General features: G+C 40.9%; 1 protein-coding gene across 7 annotated transcripts in view; it reads left to right on the top strand.

Annotated features, from left to right (window-relative positions):
• The window catches only part of ocm (over compensating males), a 158,999-nt gene that overhangs the window by 67,713 nt on the left and 73,420 nt on the right, over nucleotides 1-17,866 (top strand). The window contains exon 1 of one of the 7 annotated variants that reach the window (XM_067772738.1): nucleotides 5,863-10,913. The exons of the other annotated variants lie outside the window; for them this stretch is intronic. The gene's annotated coding sequence lies outside the window, so the exon portion shown is untranslated. Of the gene's footprint in view, nucleotides 1-5,862; nucleotides 10,914-17,866 lie in introns of those variants that run through there. 7 annotated transcript variants of the gene reach the window in all.

A 17,866-nucleotide genomic window follows, 5' to 3' on the forward strand; every position in this document is an offset into this window, starting at 1 on the left:
CCAAAAATATCGAGAGAGGTGTCAAACGACGCGTATTAATCTCGAGAACAATAATCCGATGCCGGAAAAGAAAAATTTTATCTCTGTCCGGAGATATTTGAAGTTGGCGATTTCCATGTGGTTGTTGTTGTGTTTGTCCCCCAAAAAAAATTGTGCATCACCGTGGCGGTAGCCAGGGTTCTTTTATAAGCGCGGCCGAAGGCCGCCAACGCAGAAAGGTGTTCTGCGCAAAAATAATATGGATCCCACCCCCGGTTTCGGAGGTACGGAGGTGTCAAAAGACGCGTCTTGACATCAGTATTAATAATCCGAAGGCGGAAAATAATAATTTTAACTCGGTCAAAAGATCTTAACGAAAAACCGGAAAAGACCCGCGGGTACCTCCGAAACCGGGGGTGGGATCCATATTATTTTTGCGCAGAACACCTTTCTGCGTTGGCGGACTTCGGCCGCGCTTATAAAAGAACCCTGGGCTACGCCATGCCAAGTCCGGGTGTGTGGTATAACCGTGGCTACCGCCACGGTGATGCACAAATTTTGGTAATAGTCTAGTTAAGGGCTCGACTGCTAATACGCTACCAAAAATATCGAGAGAGGTGTCAAACGACGCGTCTTGACATCAGTATTAATAATCCGAAGGCGGAAAATAACAATTTTAACGCGTTCAAAAAATATTAACAAAAAACCGAAAAAAGACCCGCGGGTACCTCCAAAACCGGGGGTGGGATCCATAGTATTTTTGGGCAGAACACCTTTCTGAGTTGGCGGCCTTCGGCCGCGCTTATTGAAAATAACCCTGGCTACGCCATGCCAAGTCCGGGTGTGTGGTATAACCATGGCTACCGCCACGGTGATGCACACGTTTTTTGGTGTCTACAAACACAACAACAACCACATGAAAATCGCCAACTTCAACTGCAAATATCTCCGGACATAGATAAAATTGTTCTTTTCCATCATCGGATTATTGTTCTCGAGATTAATACGCGTCTTTTGACACCTCTCTCGATATTTTTGGTAGCGTATTAGCAGTCGACCCCTCAACTAGACTTACCTTTTTTTGAGGGTACTAACACAACAACAACCACATGAAAATCGCCAACTTCAACTCCAAATATCTCCGGACAGAGACAAAATTTTTCTTTTCCGCCTTCGGATTATTGTTCTCGAGATTAATACGCGTCTTTTGATACTTCTCTCGATATTTTTCGTATTAGCAGTCGACCCCTCAACTAGACTATTACCTCAAATTCTTGGTAATACTTTAGATCACAACTACTAAACCCTCCCAAAAATACCGGGAGAGGTGTCAAAAGACGCATTTTGATCCCGGACCCCCCAGCGGGTCAGGGATCAGAATATACCCGCGGTAGGTATGCCTGTCGTAAGAGGCGACTAAAATGCCAGATTCAAGGGGCTGTGTAGCGCAACCCTTCAGGTTGCCAGCGCAATATATAGCTTCTCCACACCCAATTGTCAACCTCACCTATCCGCGGCGAATCCTGTTTCACTAACAGACGAGGCTCTGGCGACCCCAAGTTCCTCATGTACTTGGGGATGGGGAGGGAGGGATTGGCCTGAAGGTTTAATGTAGCCACATAAATCGTTCCCGAGATGGTCGGGCTAGCACCTTAATGGTGCTATGGTACCGAAGCGTACCAGATCTGTATCCGGCAAAGGACCATCACATCGATAACACTCCCAAAGCCTTTGGGGAGCAACCTTATCGCTACAACAACAACAACAACATCCCGGACCACGAATCCGAGAGCAGAAATTCAAAATTTTATTTCTGTCAAAAAAACCTAAAAATGGCCCCGTTACGTTCCAAAACCGGGGTGCGATTCATAGTATTTTTGCGCAGAACACCATTCTGCATTGGCGGCCTTCGGCCGCGCTTATAAAAAATTACCCTGGGTGGGTCCAACACAAGTTTGGCGACCAAAACTATATCCGCGCAAAACAGTTTTACCCACAGTATTTCTTGTTGGTTCACCAAAATCATCAAAACAACAACAACCACCTGAAAATTTTCAATTTTGTTTGCAAATAACTCCGAAACGAAATAAATTTTGGAATTTCCGCTTTCGGATTCGTGATCGTGGGTGCGTCTTTTGACACCTCTCCTGATAATTATGGACGAGTTTTAACAGTTGTGAGCTAAAGTAAAGAATAACCAAATTCTTTAATTTGTTTGTAATTATGGTAATAAATAGTCTAGTTGAGGGGTCGACGTTACCAAAAATATCGATAGGTGTCAAAAGACGCGTATTGACCTCGACAACAATAATCCGAAGGCGGAAAATAATAATAACCTTTTTGCGTTGGCGGCCTTCGGCCGCGCTTATAAAAAATTACCCTGGGGTAGTAGTGCAGTTTCGGGGCCCCACCATAAAGTTGGGCTAAGATTTTCGAATGAGGTATCTAAAGACGCGCATTAATCTCGAGAACAATAATCCGAAGGCGGAAAAGAAAAATTGTATCTCTGTCCGGAGATATTTGCAGTTGAAGTTGGCGATTTTTATGTGGTTGTTGATGTGTCGTACCCACAAAAAAAATTGTGTATCGCCGTGGCGGTAGCCACGGTTATACCACACACCCGGACTTGGCATGGCGTAACCCAGGGTTATTTTTTAGGTAATAGTCTAGTTGAGGGGTCGACTGCTAATACGCTACCAAAAATATCGAGAGAGGTGTTAAACGACGCGTCTTGATATCAGTATTAATAATCCGAAGGTGGAGAATAAAACTTTTAACTCGTTCAAAAGATATTAACGAAAAACCGGAAAAAGACCCGCGGGTACCTCCGAAACCGGGGTGGGATCCATAGTATTTTTGCGCAGAACATCTTTATGCGTTGGCGGCCCTCGGCCGCGCTTATAAAAAATAACCCTGGGCTACGCCATGCCAAGTCCGGGTGTGTGGTATAACCGTGGCTACCGCCACGGTGATGCACAATTTTTTTGGTGGGTACAAACAACAACCACATGAAAATCGCCAACTTCAACTGCAAATATCTCCGGACAGATATAAATTTTTTCTTTTCCGCCATCGGATTATTGTTCTCGAGATTAATACGCGTCTTTTGACACCTCTCGATATTTTTGGTAGCGTATTAGCAGTCGACCCCTCAACTAGACTATTACCATTTTTTATAAGCGCGGCCGAAGGCCGCCAACGCAGAAAGGTGTTCTGCGCAAAAATACTATGGATCCCACCCCCGGTTTCGGAAGAACCCGCGGGTCTTTTTTCGGTTTTTCGTTAATATCTTTTGACAGGGTAACTTCCGCTTTCGGATTCTTGATCTAGACGTGAATACGCGTCTTTTGATACCTCACTCAAAAAAAAAAGTCCTTATTTTAGGGTGGGCCCCTAAACTGCACAATTACCTTACCCTGGGTCCAACACCGGTTTGGAAAACAAAAGTATATCCGCGCAAAATACGTATGTTCACAATTTTTTTGGTGGGTACTACAGCATTACAACAACCACATGAAAATCGCCAACTTTAACTGATAAAGATAAAATTTTTCGTTTCCGTCTTTGGATTATTGTTCTCGAGATTAATACGCGTCTTTTGATACTTCTCGATATTTTTTTATGCGTATTAGCAGTGTCATGCGGTCGTAAAAAATTACCCATATTCTTATGATTTGCTAGCAACCAAAGTTTTCAGTTTGCTACTTTTTCACGTCAGATAGCATTGGTGGTTTCGCTCTCCAACCAAATACATGCAATATACTCGTTAGTCAGCGCACAATGCTGCATAAAAAATCTCATGTGACGGGGCCTTAAGAAACTAAACTGTTCACAATACAAACTATAGTAACAGGTTTCAAGAGGTGCCGACCGTTCATATATGTACGTCGGTAAATGTGTCAAAAGACGCGTCTTGTCCTCTGTATCACTAATAAATTTTGCTTCTATTGTTAGCTCCGTTTCCTAATAGAAAATACAGAAAGACCATAATTCAATTACTAGAGGTTTGTTCTCCAATGATGACAAAGCTTTGACACCCCTAAATTTAAAAATCTGGACGGGTTGCTTTTATGAAGTACGGAAAACGGACAATAATTCAATCCCTTTCAGGGAAAATTGTAGTAGAAAAGTACCTTTAGTAGTATATTAGTAGTGATAAATGTTGGTTTGGTCATTCTTTCAGAATTTTTTCAAAGAATGCCATACGTCAGAATTTTATTCAAAAATACACTATCTCAAAATTTGTTTCAAAAACTGCCTATCTGAGCGTAAGTTCTATGCATTTTGACGTAAGAAGGAGTTAAAGAACAGAATTCTGAGATAAGGCGTTCTTCGACCTAATTTTGATATAGGGCGTTTTTGTGACAAATCCTGAAATGGGAAATTTTTTAAAATCATTTTGAGATAGGACGATTTCAAACTGGTAGCCGCAATGAACTGACAAAAAAAAAATAAAATAAAAAAATGGCTTATTGTCTTATAACTTTATATTCCGGCCTTGACTTTAACAGAGGAGTTAAGCTTTTGAGCTCCCTTGGGCAGTGTTATCGATGCTGATTGTCCTTTGCCGGCTGCAGATCCGGTACGTTCCGGTAACAAGCACCATCAAGGCACTAGCCCGACCATCTCGGGAACGATAAAGTATGACCACATGAAACCTTCAAGGCCAAACCGCCCTCCCACCCCCTAGATAGATCCAGGCTAAACTTGGGGTCGCCAGAGCCTCGGCTGGAGGAAGTTGACAATTAGGTGGAGAAGCTATATATTACGCTGGCAACCCCTTGAACGAATTTGGTACTTTGGTCGCTTCTTACGACAGGCATACCTACCGCTGGTATATTCTAAGCCCCCTAACATCCTGGGGAGTTCAGCCACACTAATAGATCATGGCATAGTTAATAAATTTATCATAAAATTAAAAAAACTGGTTTCTCCTATTTCTGCTACATAAAATTTTGCGAAAGAACACAAAGAAACAACACAGTTAATGGATGTCAATCGATTTCGGAGCAAAATGGCTGTAATTGCAAAAAATTTGTCAGCCGAGCAAACCTCTTGTGATTGAATCATGGACTATCCCGAAAAGGAAACAAATTTAAGTGTCAGTCAGTCAGAATACTGTCAAAAAATCAGCTGTTGCTGCATGAGACAAAAGAAAATAAAAACCTGCTTTTGAATTATTTGACCATGATGAAATAATAAAGGTGATGTCAACAACATAACCTCACTTTTTCGGCAGCTCTATTTGCCAGTATTTACTTGTACTACAAAAGTACAAAATTTTTCATAAAAATTTCCTCAAAAAATTAAGTTTTCTGCAAAATTTTGTCTATAATCTTTTGGGGAATACAAAGTCATGTTTATGTGTATGTCTAAAAAATTCTGGTAGCGGCTTATATAGTTATAATATTTCTAAACGTATAGTAAAATCTACTCCGATCGTAGTAGAATTCAAAGGCAGTTATGTATGATAGACTACCCTCTAAATTATGCATGCCGAACTTGTCAAAATAAGGGAAAACGTCAACGGGATGAGAACACTTGAATATTAATTTCATCATGTATTTGTCAATGCGTGAAAAATCCAAAATACACATGCGTTTGTACTGGACAGCAAAGAATAACAGGGTTTTGTGGTCACATTGAGTCAGGTGAAATTTCAACTCATGATATAAAAAAAAAACTACTACTTAATTAATTTGTTTGTAGGGGACACTTACAAAATTCAGTTGTTAAACTTTGGTTTTCTCACATCCCGTATAGAAAAATGTACGCAGTGACTATTTAAGTCGGTGTATATACATGGAATTAGCTCCCGTTTGCATATTCCAGGTACAGTTTTTCATATAAATGCGTTTAACATAATATTATGCATCATGACTAGATTGCACGTATTTTGGAGGAGGACGGTGGATTGAGCGGCACTGGCGCCATCTTAAATGGAAAGGTACCCAACTGCCAACTTTTGTTGCAAGCAAAGCATAAGAAGAAGAATATGACAATTGCCTTTGCTTAGGGTGCTTTCACACTTTGCAAGTGAAATTATTTTTACCACTCGATGGTACTTTTCTAACATTTCTCACAGTTAAAAACTGTAATTTAACAAATGATTACGACACAAATATACGATGTAAACAAGTATTTTTTTGGTATAGTGAAAATGTTTATAACATTGGACAATCGGCATTACGGGATGCGATTGGTTAAAAACTATCCACATTTTTTACAAAAATCAAAATTGGCTTAGAAACTCTTATAATTGGAAATGCGTATGAAAATGTAATTTTCTTTTTTATTGTAACGAATTTACTTGCAAATCCTCTTATTTGCAATCTTCTGCTAACGTTCGTATCGCTAAATTGTTGAATAAATAACTCCAATATTGAATAATGGAAAAATGGGCTTTATTAAAGTACTTCACAATAACACTTATACTTTGCAACTAGCTGGCTTAATAACCAAACTAATAGCTTGAATGAAACTGACTTTCAAAATAATACTGCTATGGCTCGCTAGATAGCGTCTTAATCGAAAATGCTTGATTGCTCGAATCAAACTGAATTCCAGTGCCTCTACATTTGCTGCCTTTTATACTCTCTGATTTCAACGTTCGCATCTTCTAGGCGCTTCCAGAATATACTAGTTGCCATCAGCTCTCAAACTTCTCAGCTGTAACTACAATTGCACGATTTTATAGCTTCTCTCATTGCATACTTTCAGGAGTATCTGAGATATATGCATGTGTTTGTGCATTGACTCTCCGCTGCTCGTATACGTACATGGTACATATGTGTACACGCAATTATTGTTTCGTTTATGTAGATACATAATGATTGATCTATGGATGTGCATGATATCACTGTTTAGCATCGGCTTAGAGATAGCAACACCCCTTAGTTTTGCTAATATTCGTAACACTGCCCTCCACCTAAGTCTGATCGTCCCAATCAGACAAATCTCTCGATCTAAACGCTGCTAGCCTTTCCAAATGGACCACTTTCATTTTGGTTCGTGGTTTACCGATGGTTTGTATGCGGTACACTACATCGTTGATCCGTTTTACAACTTTGTATGGGCCTTCCCAATTACACTGCAATTTCGGGGACAAACATTTTTTACGTTGTGGGTTGTATAACAGCACCAAATCTCCTTCCTGAAAACCTTCCGAATTAATTGCTTTATCGTATCTGGCTTTCATCTTGTCACTCATAATCTTTGTTCGTTGCCTTATCAGATCATGTATTTCTCTTTGCCAAAAATTACTTTTACAGGGGTTTGGCCCGTTGTCTCATGCACTGCTGATCGGTAAGCCATCAATAATAATGGTATGCGGGTATCCCACTCTTTATGGTACTTGTCTACTCCTTTCCTTAAGTGCTCCTCCAATGTTCTATTGAATCGTTCTACCATACCATCGGATTGAGGATTGTTGTATGACTGACTGTTGGGGTAAGGCGGATGTGGCATTTGGCATGCTGGCAAGCCCCTGCTAGCTCGTCGTGCGGGGTGAGTTTTTGCTCACTCGCCTTACCTACAGTTATACAAACAAGAGAGAGGTTCATGCCTGAAATCTATGAAAAGGAAAGGAAAGCTGGAAGAAAAGGTCTGTCCGTGTCAGGTGGAGTCATCCCTCCCACTCTGCGTAAAACCTTGACGCAGCCTTGGACGTCGCTGTGACTCCTAAATTTAGCAACGTCCCCTTAGCCTGACATTTGTCTGTTGTCCGTTATCGTCCCATGTTCCTATCCGGTTCTGTCTGTCCTAGTCGCCCCACATTCACCCCCCCCCCCCCCCCCCCCCCTCTAATGTACCAGTGCAAATACCCACACCAATCTGTTGCTTAACTAGCCGGACATGGCTTTAATCTCTCACCCCATAAAAAAAACCAAAAAGATAAGTAAACAAGGTGAGGAGGGTTTCGTTATAAAACTTCTCAAGCTTAATTTATTTTCGACAATAATATTATATAAAAAAAATGAAAAAGAAAAAAACGTGATGAAGGGGGAATAAAAAAAATCAAGGTCTAATCTAACTTAAACACCTAAACTTAAATATACGAATTCAAAAAGGTAATCTACCTTCAGGTAGGTATAACTTCAACAAATCTTACCGCTCTAAAGTTTGATAAAATCTCTTAAATAACTAAACTAATAGGAACCCAAATAAAGCAATGATATCAAAAATTCAACAAAAGGAATTCAATGAAATCAAAAAATAATTAAAGTGGACTACCAAATTTTGATGCAAAATAAAAATAAAAAAACAATGGGGAATAAATGAAGGAAAGAAAACTAGAACGACAAATAAAAAAAATGTGCAAAGATGAAAAAAGGACTAAAGCGCAATGCAATATAAAATCAATTTATAAACTAAAATGCAAAAGTAAAATTTACTCGATTAAAAATAATAAAAAAAGCAAAAAAATTTATGACAAGTTATAAAACCGTGGTATATCGGACGACCCTCGTGCGCCGATAGCTTCTCTACCGCACTCAGCTTCCAATACTTTCAATGTTATATACGTAGGCAAGCAATTTTTGTTTTGGTAAATATACCTTATCATCTAGTACTCACCGATCTTTCCTGTGACAGAGGCGCCTGCGTCGTGGAGAGAGGGTTGCTGAAAACAAAAAAAACAACGCGCATACATATGCACATCTAAATGCTGGAAGTTGTTCCAGTGCCCACTAGAAGGTGGGAGAGCTAACCAAAACTTGGTTGGAAGTTATTCGGCTATTTAAGTCGGTTGCCGTCCGAATCAAAGGAAAATAATGTGCCCTAAATTATAAGAAAAAATGACTGTCTTGCGGCAACAAAAAAATAAAGAAATCAATGGGGCCAATAAAGTGAAGACTAATAATTTAAGTTCACCAAAAAGAAATGGAAATAAAAACAAGAAAAACGCGAAATAAGAAGATGAAGCTAAAAGTGTTTAACCTTTTGCTGGTGAAGAAAACGAAGCGTGATGCAACGGAAAGGGGGGAGGTGATCAAGGGAAAAGATGAAATGTAAAGGGAGGTGGAAAGGGGAATACAAAAGGCTAGACAGGAAAACGGCTAAAATAAAATCGAAACAAAAAAAATTTCCATTAAGTAAAAAGAAAGGGAATCGGGTGCGAAATAAAGAGACAAAAAAAACTTACTTTGAGGTAAGATAACAAGAAGTGTTTACAAAAAAAATTGTCTTTCCCAATTTTCGCAAAAACAAATCTATTGAATAAAAAAAATTTAGTTAAATCAAACTGAAGAAAACACAAAAATAACTATGGTGAAAAAATCCGAATAAAAAGCAAAAGCACGAAAATCGAGTTTGGGAAGATTATAGAAATAAAAAGGAGCTAAGCACAAAAAAAGCAAAAAAAAAAAATAATTGGAAAAATATGAGGGATTGAAAATAACTAAGGAAAAGGAGAAACTAAGTTAATGAAAAGGGCGATGACTTAGTCTAAAATTAATGTTAGGGCAGATCGAAATTTAAAACGAGTAAGAAAATAACTAACTTATGAACTAAGAAAATTCAAGAGTACTACGAAGAAACAAAAAAACTCGGATTATTGAGATGCAAACAAAAAAGGGCAAAGAAAATTTAACTATCGAAGCAAGGAAAAACAAATGGCTAAAATTATTTAATTCAAATGAAAGGTAAAGATTGTAAGCAGCAGCGATGACTCCTTTCTTCTATATCTTCTCGTTCTTCTGGGCTAGTTCTGGTGACTATTTAGGTATGATGATATGTGATGGTTGCTGTGGCAGGAGCGTTCAGAGGCACTCTGGCTGACTTTGTACGTGGAGCCTAGCACCGAAGATTATGCTCCCCCTTTACTCCTCGTTGGTTTGCTACCCCAAAATATTTGAGTATATGCAGTGTGCAAATTTATGTAGTGGCGTTTTTGAGGCCTTTGCGGTATGTCTGGCGGTTTCCTAGAAAGCTGCAATTCTGTGTACTGTACTCTGGTTCCTTCGGCGACTGGTATTCCTTACGGACCGTTTCTTTTCAACGCTTTCTACATAAACGGGTAAAGGTGTCCGCACTCCTTTGCTCAACTTTTGATTTTGTGTATTTAGGACTGTATTGGTGCCTGGTATGGCAAGGTCCTTTAATTTTAATACTACTCCGCCTTGTTTTAGCGTTTGTGGCTCATGATGGTGGCGACTTCAAATTTTTACGCAGCAATCTGAGGCTGTTGTCAAGCAGGGTATGGGATCCCGGTTCTTCCTTGGGATTCCGCTAAATTACCCGTTAGCACGGTTTTATGAAGAAAAATCGCGAACCTTTTTTTTTCGCAAAAAAAAATATATATAATTAAAACTTGCTTCCGCACTCACTTAAGTCAACTTTTCTTTTTTTGAGACATTCTCTGCAATCGTTTGGCGGTCGTACCCCATAAATCGAAAGCCTTTCTTTCTCACCACTTTCACTCAAGAACGAAAGACACCAATACATATAATCCTATTTTGGCGGGACATAAACTTTCACGAACTAACTTCACGCATACTAACAGATACATGTTCGAACATCTATCCAAGTGTTTGCTTTCTACCAGTTACTAACACATGTAAACGTAGCTATGCTGGTATACGCACACAGATACATACGTAAATGTTTGAACATCCTTACCATCGCATTAACCCACAGACTGCCGCTACAGGCTCGCAACCGCCGATGTTGCATGCAACATGGAGCATGGGCGTAAAAAAAAATTCAATACGCAGTCTGTCCTAAAGCTACCTTCAAACGCCTAACGTGTGGCCTCGACCCACGACCTAAAGCCGGGCTATTGCCTATTCTTCCGATTATGTAGGGTTTATGTTAACTCGTATAAGGGCAGCACGCGGAATAAAAAAAGTGTTTCTACTACTAACCTAATATCACAGATATCTACTTATATTAATGACTAGAATGGCATGCGGGTTAAATCTAAAGTTATATCACTGGTAAGTATTTAAGCCTATATCACAGATATCTATCTACCTAAATCTATGTCACAGGTTTTAGTATGTTAGTAATAAAATATCACAGAATCTATAAAAATAATAATAAAAAATAAAAAAAATAAATAAATAATAAAAAACAATAAATAAATGAATAAATAAGGTCAACTATAAACATGGTCAAAGAAATAAATAATTGCATAAATAATTACTCTAATGGTCAAGCTAAAACTAAAGCTAGAAACGTTGCACACATCTACATTTAACATAGGTCACCAAGACTAAGATTCAACATATGATTAAGCAACAAAAATATCCTTAGCGTGGTATACGCCGACTTTCTTGCCACTGGTATCGCCGAGTTCATACATCGAGTTGCCGATTGCTTTAAGAACGACACACTTTACTTGCTTTGGAGAAAGCTTAGCATTATAGTTGTTTATTTGTGAACTCTGTTTGAAATTTCGGCGATATACCACTTGTCCAATTTGGAATTTCACATCTTTGGATCTGGTGTTGTAAACCTTTTGGCTTCGCTCATGTGCTAACTTCAGCTCCTTCATTATCGAGTCCCTAATTCCTTGCAACCTATCTGCTCGCGCCTCTATCTGTAGATCAGTATCTTTCACGGTGCCTAATTTGCGGCATACTTCATAAGACGTGCCATGTTGCATCATCGGTAAGCCAAAAGTGGCATAATATGGCGAGCAGTTTATTGATGTGTGTATCGCGCTACGAAGGGCAAAGGCCGCATCACTGATGCACCTATCCCAACTCTTTTGATTCTCTTTAATGAAGGATCTTACTATCTGTAGTACTGAGCGATTCACCCTCTCCGCTGCATTCCCTTGTGGAGAGTAGAATGCAGTCCGGATATGTCTTGTGCCATACTTTTCTAAAAATTTTGCAAAAACATCGGATACAAACTGTTTGCCATTATCTGAGTGGATGTATTCTGGGACTCCAAAGATGTGAAAAACCTCTTTCTCTAAAAACTTAATAACATCTACAGACGTGGCTTTACGAATAGGTTTCAAAAAGACAAACTTGGAAAAATGGTCAAGACAAACAAACACATACACATTACCATCACTCGTACGTGGATAAGGGCCCATAAAGTCTATAAACAATCGTTGGAAAGGTCTCTCAGTTATGTGTCGCTTTCCCATGAGTGGTTTGTGAAAAGAGTTTTGGGTTTTATTTCCCTTACAGACTTCGCATTCCCTGACATAATTTTGAACCTCTGTTACCATACCAGGCCAGTAGTATTTTTCGCGTATTCGGGCTAACGTTTTATGGATGCCTCCGTGCCCAGCAGAAGGTGAGCCGTGGGAGGCTTCCACCAATCCTGCACGCAATTCCGACGGCACCCAGAGTTTCCAGGCTTGGTCCTGCTGAAGATCGTCCCCCGGTTAAACTGCGTCCGTCTATAGACATACCCGTCTGATACGCACAACTCTGGTAGTATATCTTGATTCTTTGTCACAGTTTTCTTAAGTTCGTCATACTCTTCCGTTTTAAAGTATGGTGAGTCCAAGTCGATGTCCATTAGTCTGTCAGATAGCTTAATTTCGTCCATGTGTGCTCGCGACAGTGTATCTGGAACGACGTTAAGTGCTCCTTTCCTATGCTCTATTTCAAAATCGTATGCCTGCAATTTCAAACTCCATCGGGCGAGTCTCCCAGAAAGATCTTTCTGGTTCATCAACCATTTGAGACTCGCGTGATCGGTGATGATTGTGAACGGCAACCCTTCGACGTACGGCCTAAATCTCTTCACGCTTATCACTGCCGCGTAGCACTCCAGCTCGGTTATGCTGTAGTTTCGCTGTGCTTTATTTAGTCTGGCGGAAACGTAAGCTATCGGTCGTTCGTTGTTCTCGTCGTCCAACTGGAAGAGTACCCCGCCCATACCGTCTGCCGAAGCATCGCACTGGATATAAAATCGTCTGTCAAAGTCAGGGTGTACCAGTACGGGAGCCGAAATTAGGCTTTGTTTTAGTTGCTCAAACGAATCTCTAGCCTCATCAGTCATCGTAAACCTTTTTATTTTGTCTTTAGTGAGACAGTCGTGCAGCGGAGCTGCAATGGTTGCGTAGTCTTGAATAAAACGACGGTACCAGCCTGACATCCCTAGAAACCGTCGGAGCTGCTTTGGTGTTTTCGGCTCGGGGAAATCCCTCACAGCAGCAACTTTGTTCGCATCGGTACGGATGCATCCATCGCCCACTACATAACCTAAGTACCTAACTTCTTTAAAACAAAATTTACTCTTTTCCACGTTAATGGTAAGGTTAGCCTCACGTAAACATCTAGCGACCTTTCCAAAAACCATAAATGAGACGAAAAATCTACGGAACATACCAACAAATCATCTAAATACACAAACACGGAATCACGTAAAGAAGCGGGTATAACCTTGTCCATAAGTCTACACATTCTTTGCGCTGCGTTACACAGTCCAAACGGCATGACTGTGTATTGGTATAGGGGACGCCCTGGCACTGTAAATGCTGTCTTTTCCCTAGATTTCTTTTCGAGCGGGATCTGCCAAAAGGCATCTTTCAAATCAATGGCCGAAATGAACCTAGTGTTCTGCAGTCGGCTAATGATCCCGTCGATATTTGGCAGTGGATATGCATCTTTGATGGTGCGTTCATTAATTTTTCGTGCGTCGAGGCACAGACGCTTCTTTTCTCCCTTTATCACCAGCGACACAGGGGAGCTCCAGCTACTATTGCTCTCCTCTATCACGCCTAAACCAAGCATCCTATCGAGCTCTTCAAAAACTAGCTTTTGGATCGCTGGTGATATAGGGGTAATGCCTTTGCTTGACTGAGAGGTTTTCATTTGTGACTTCTATCACGTGTTCCTCCACATTCGTTTTCCCTAAACCTAGGACCGCAAATGAGGGAAACTGCGCCTTGGCCTTCTCCAACGCCACACTTTGCTCTCTTGTCAGAACATGCTGTACCGCTTCAAATGATAAGTCGCCCTCGGCGGGTACAAGTTCTGCAACGCCAGTGTGAGTTGGATGCGATAGAACCCCACGACTAACAACCTGCAGATCGAAAGCCTGCCAAAAGTCTACCCCTAAATACACCTCTTGCTGGAGGCCTGGCACGATGAGAAACTCTAGGTCCTTATATATTCCATCCCAGAAGACAGACAGAGTAATAGCACCAACCACTGGCGTTGGGATGATGCTATCCTCCCTGCCTTCTATCAGCTTCTCATAATTTTTACCTAGACAACTCGCGCCAGCACCTGAATCCAGCAAGGCTACGACATCCCTATCCCCGATCTTTGTCTGCGCAAAGAAACGGTTGTCGCCTTTCATGGTGACAATTGTCGCTACTATTTTATTAATAAGTCTTCTCATATTTTTTTTCTTTGATCGCATCTTCATTATCTTTTTAAAATTTTTATTTCTTTTCTTAGCAAGAAACTCTTCGCAAAAAATTCTTTGCCTAGCTGCTTCGTACTCCAGCTTCCTTTGATGTAGACTTTTTGGCTCGGCTTTCCCTACACATAACTTGACTCTACACGCATTGTCGTCCGCCCTTTCTAAAATTCTGAAGCTGGGTTGGTCTCCGGGTAGTCTGTTCCCTGGCGAGGTTTCCCGGCAATCTCCGCCAGTTGGGAGTTTCCCTTACAGGCTTTGTAAACACAAAAAGACATATCACCCCCACACGCAAAACATACCATATCATGAAAGGACGATCTACAACGATTATCTCTCTTCAATTCGGACGGATTCTTGACAAAAAAATCTACAGGCATTCCACACGAAAAACATAACATGAGGTGAAAGGGGGACGCACAAAACGAATTGGTGGTGGGTTTGGAGTTGCTCAAAGGTTTGTGTTGGTTCGTAGCTCCCGGCACTGGGCGATATGGTTGTTGGTTTGGCCGGATTCGTGATCGCCTCCACGGGTTGCCTATTGATCCCCTCATCCCCAGGTGTCACTTCGGGATATTCTAATTCGTTGACCGGTTTGGGACGGGTTCGGTTCTCCTTTATGAGCCGCTCTGCCCTCCTACACTCAGCCTTCAGCTCCGCCAACGAGTCAATCTTTGATGCGAAGGTTAAGTTCGCAAGGTAGGATTTCAGGTCGCCCCTAATGATCCCCACTAGCTCCTTCTCCTGGATCTTTTTCCGCAGGCGGAATGTCAGGTTATGGACCTCACCGTAGAAGTCGTCGAACCCTTCTTGTGGCTGTTGTTTGCGCTCCATAATTTCTCTTATAATCTCGTAATCGGACTCTGCAGTCTTGAAGTGGGCTAGCAGTTCTGCTTTGAGCTCAAAATACCCGAACTCGGGTACGTCGGCGTGATCTTCAAGAACTTGCCAGTACCACTTCAAGGCAGAGCCCGTTACGAGGCAATGGAAATCGGTGAAGAGCTGAAAGTGGGATATGTTGTGTTGTTGCCTCAACTTTTCAATCCTAAAAATGAAGCTCTCCGCCGTAATTCCCTTAGTCGTCCCGTCAAACTTCACATGCCACTTATCCAGGTCCAACTTCTTCCATCTTGGTGGGTCCTGGGTGTTCCTATCGCTACCTGAAACCCCCCCTGCTGCGCCTGGACTGACACGCTGGTTGGCTGTGTCATTTCTCGCATCCCTAGGCTCGGGTGTAGACGCGCGCTCAGTCCGGTGCCCTAACGGTTGTGCCGAGTTCTCCATATCAGCGACGCGGTTGCTGAGGTTCGACACGTTATCCCGGATATGACGGACCTCGTTCATGTATTGTGCCATCACCTGGTTTTGCTGTGCCATCATCGCCATCATCTGGCTTAACTGTTCGATGCTGGCGGCTGTGGAACTAGGTCCGCTTCTCCGGGGTTCCGCTGCCCCAGCACCCGCGTTTGCTGGTGGCTCAATTCTCCTAGGGACTGCCCCCTCCAACAGCACCTGGCTCCTCCGTATCCGTCATCTCAACTAGTTGGTCTATTTTCCTGGAAAAGCTCGAACTCTTTTCCTCCTCGCTGAAATAGAAACTGTCTGATCTCCTAATCGCAACCGGACGTATCACCTCCTCCCGACTAGTCGACCTAAAAACCCGCGAAGTGCACCTGTTAAAAAAGTCTGTTGGCAAAAAATCTACGGGATGGGGTACGCCCGTGTCGATCTGCGTAAAGATTGATCCGACCACCTGGTTCTGCAGCGCTCTGCTCACACTCCTTGTGACCCTCTGGTTCTTGTTGAACAACCCCAATCCACCAGCAACTCGTTCCGGTGCGTCTTCCCCCTCCATACACGACAACAATCGCTCAGGAAAGGAAAACTTTCTTGACCTACAGGGATGTGGTACCAAACAGAACTAAATCCCAAATACAGAGTTGGTAGAGCCTAACTATAAAAAGACTCCAACAGTCACCACTAGTGTGCGAGTTAAGGTTGGGGAAATAAGGGTGGTTAGCACAAAAAAAAAAAAAATAATGTTCTTCCTTGAGAAAAGAAAAATCGAAGGAATTAAACAAAGAAATCCAAAAAGAAAACGGTTTATAAACTAAAACTTTACACCAGCCCACGGGGGGTTAAAACCGAAGAAAGGACCCTAGATTTAAAATTCAAACAAAACTCAAAAAAGGAAATTTCAAAAAAATTTGTTGCTACGCAGTTAAGGGTTGATAAACTCAAGAGTAAAAAAATGTATCCAAAAAAGAAAGAAAGGGAATAAAGTAAAAAAACCCAAAAAAATAAAAATAAAAGTTTCTTAATATAAAACAGAAATATTTAGCAAAAAAAATAAGCTCAGTGGGTTAACCTAAAAATTCAACACACAAGATATTCCCAATCTATGGTAATATAAAAAAAATACAACGGAATATGTAGAGATCGAACTCCGTATTTAGGTACGAAAATTCCAAAAACTCAAAAAGGTATAGAACTCAAAAATACAATAAAATAAAATAATAAAAATTCAATTCCGACTTCAAAACTTCAAAAATAATTCGGAATAAAAAAAAAAATATAGAAATTCACTAATAAAGTTGTTTAGTAGATAACACCAAAGAACAATTAATGATTAAAACCTTTTTAGAATCCTATTTCGAAGTAAGCCAAAAGTGATTTTCTCAATAAGGTAACTTAAGAACTAAGTAGAAAGATCCAAAAAGAATACAATTCAGAATTTCAAAGTTTGATATTACCGAAATACAAACATATGAATCTTGAAAGTAATCCGAATTCAGCAAACTTTGTTAAACAACAAAAATAATAACAAAATGAAATTGCAAAAAAAAGTTATATACGTATATATATGTATGTGTATAGTAGCAATGTGTTGATATTTTGTGCTTATGTGTAATTCTCCCTTTTTTTTTTTTTTTTTTTGATGTTGCTATATATATTTTTTTCTTTTATGTATCAATACGCTTGGTGTGTGTTGGTGTTGCACCTCGGCAAGGTCGTAATGAATGTGAGCTGTCCGTCCATACTTTGTCCAAGTCCAATTCAACTACGTCTCTCCTACAATTCAAGTCAGTCGAGTATGGCACATCAAGTTGACAGGCCTTGGCCCTAAACTTGGCTGCCATAATCTCTTGAAATGTCCGTGGCGCAGGCGCACTGTAAACCTCACGTGCAAACCGTGCTGGACTATTTGCACGGTAGCTTGAACAGTGGCCTGCAACCGAAAACGTCTACCTCCTATCATACTAGCTTTACCGTAGGATCCCACTTACACAAGCGTTGCAGCTCCTATAAGAAACTCCCACGGTAAGCTGAGTATCCCCCCTCGTATTGGTTGTAGTGACACAAATTGCATCGGACTTGTCCAAGCGATGCTGCTGCTACAACGGTCGCCTGTCCTGTCATAATAAAGAAGGGTGTGAAAGAAATGATATAAGGAAGAATTACCAAAACGCTAAATGGAATAGAGAATTAAAGCATATGAAAGACGTAAAGAAACGGGAATTGCAAAAGCGTTAAAAACTGAAACTAAGATTAA

This window comes from Eurosta solidaginis, chromosome 3, assembly GCF_040869045.1.
Source record: "Eurosta solidaginis isolate ZX-2024a chromosome 3, ASM4086904v1, whole genome shotgun sequence".
In the NCBI taxonomy this organism is placed as follows: domain Eukaryota; kingdom Metazoa; phylum Arthropoda; class Insecta; order Diptera; family Tephritidae; genus Eurosta; species Eurosta solidaginis.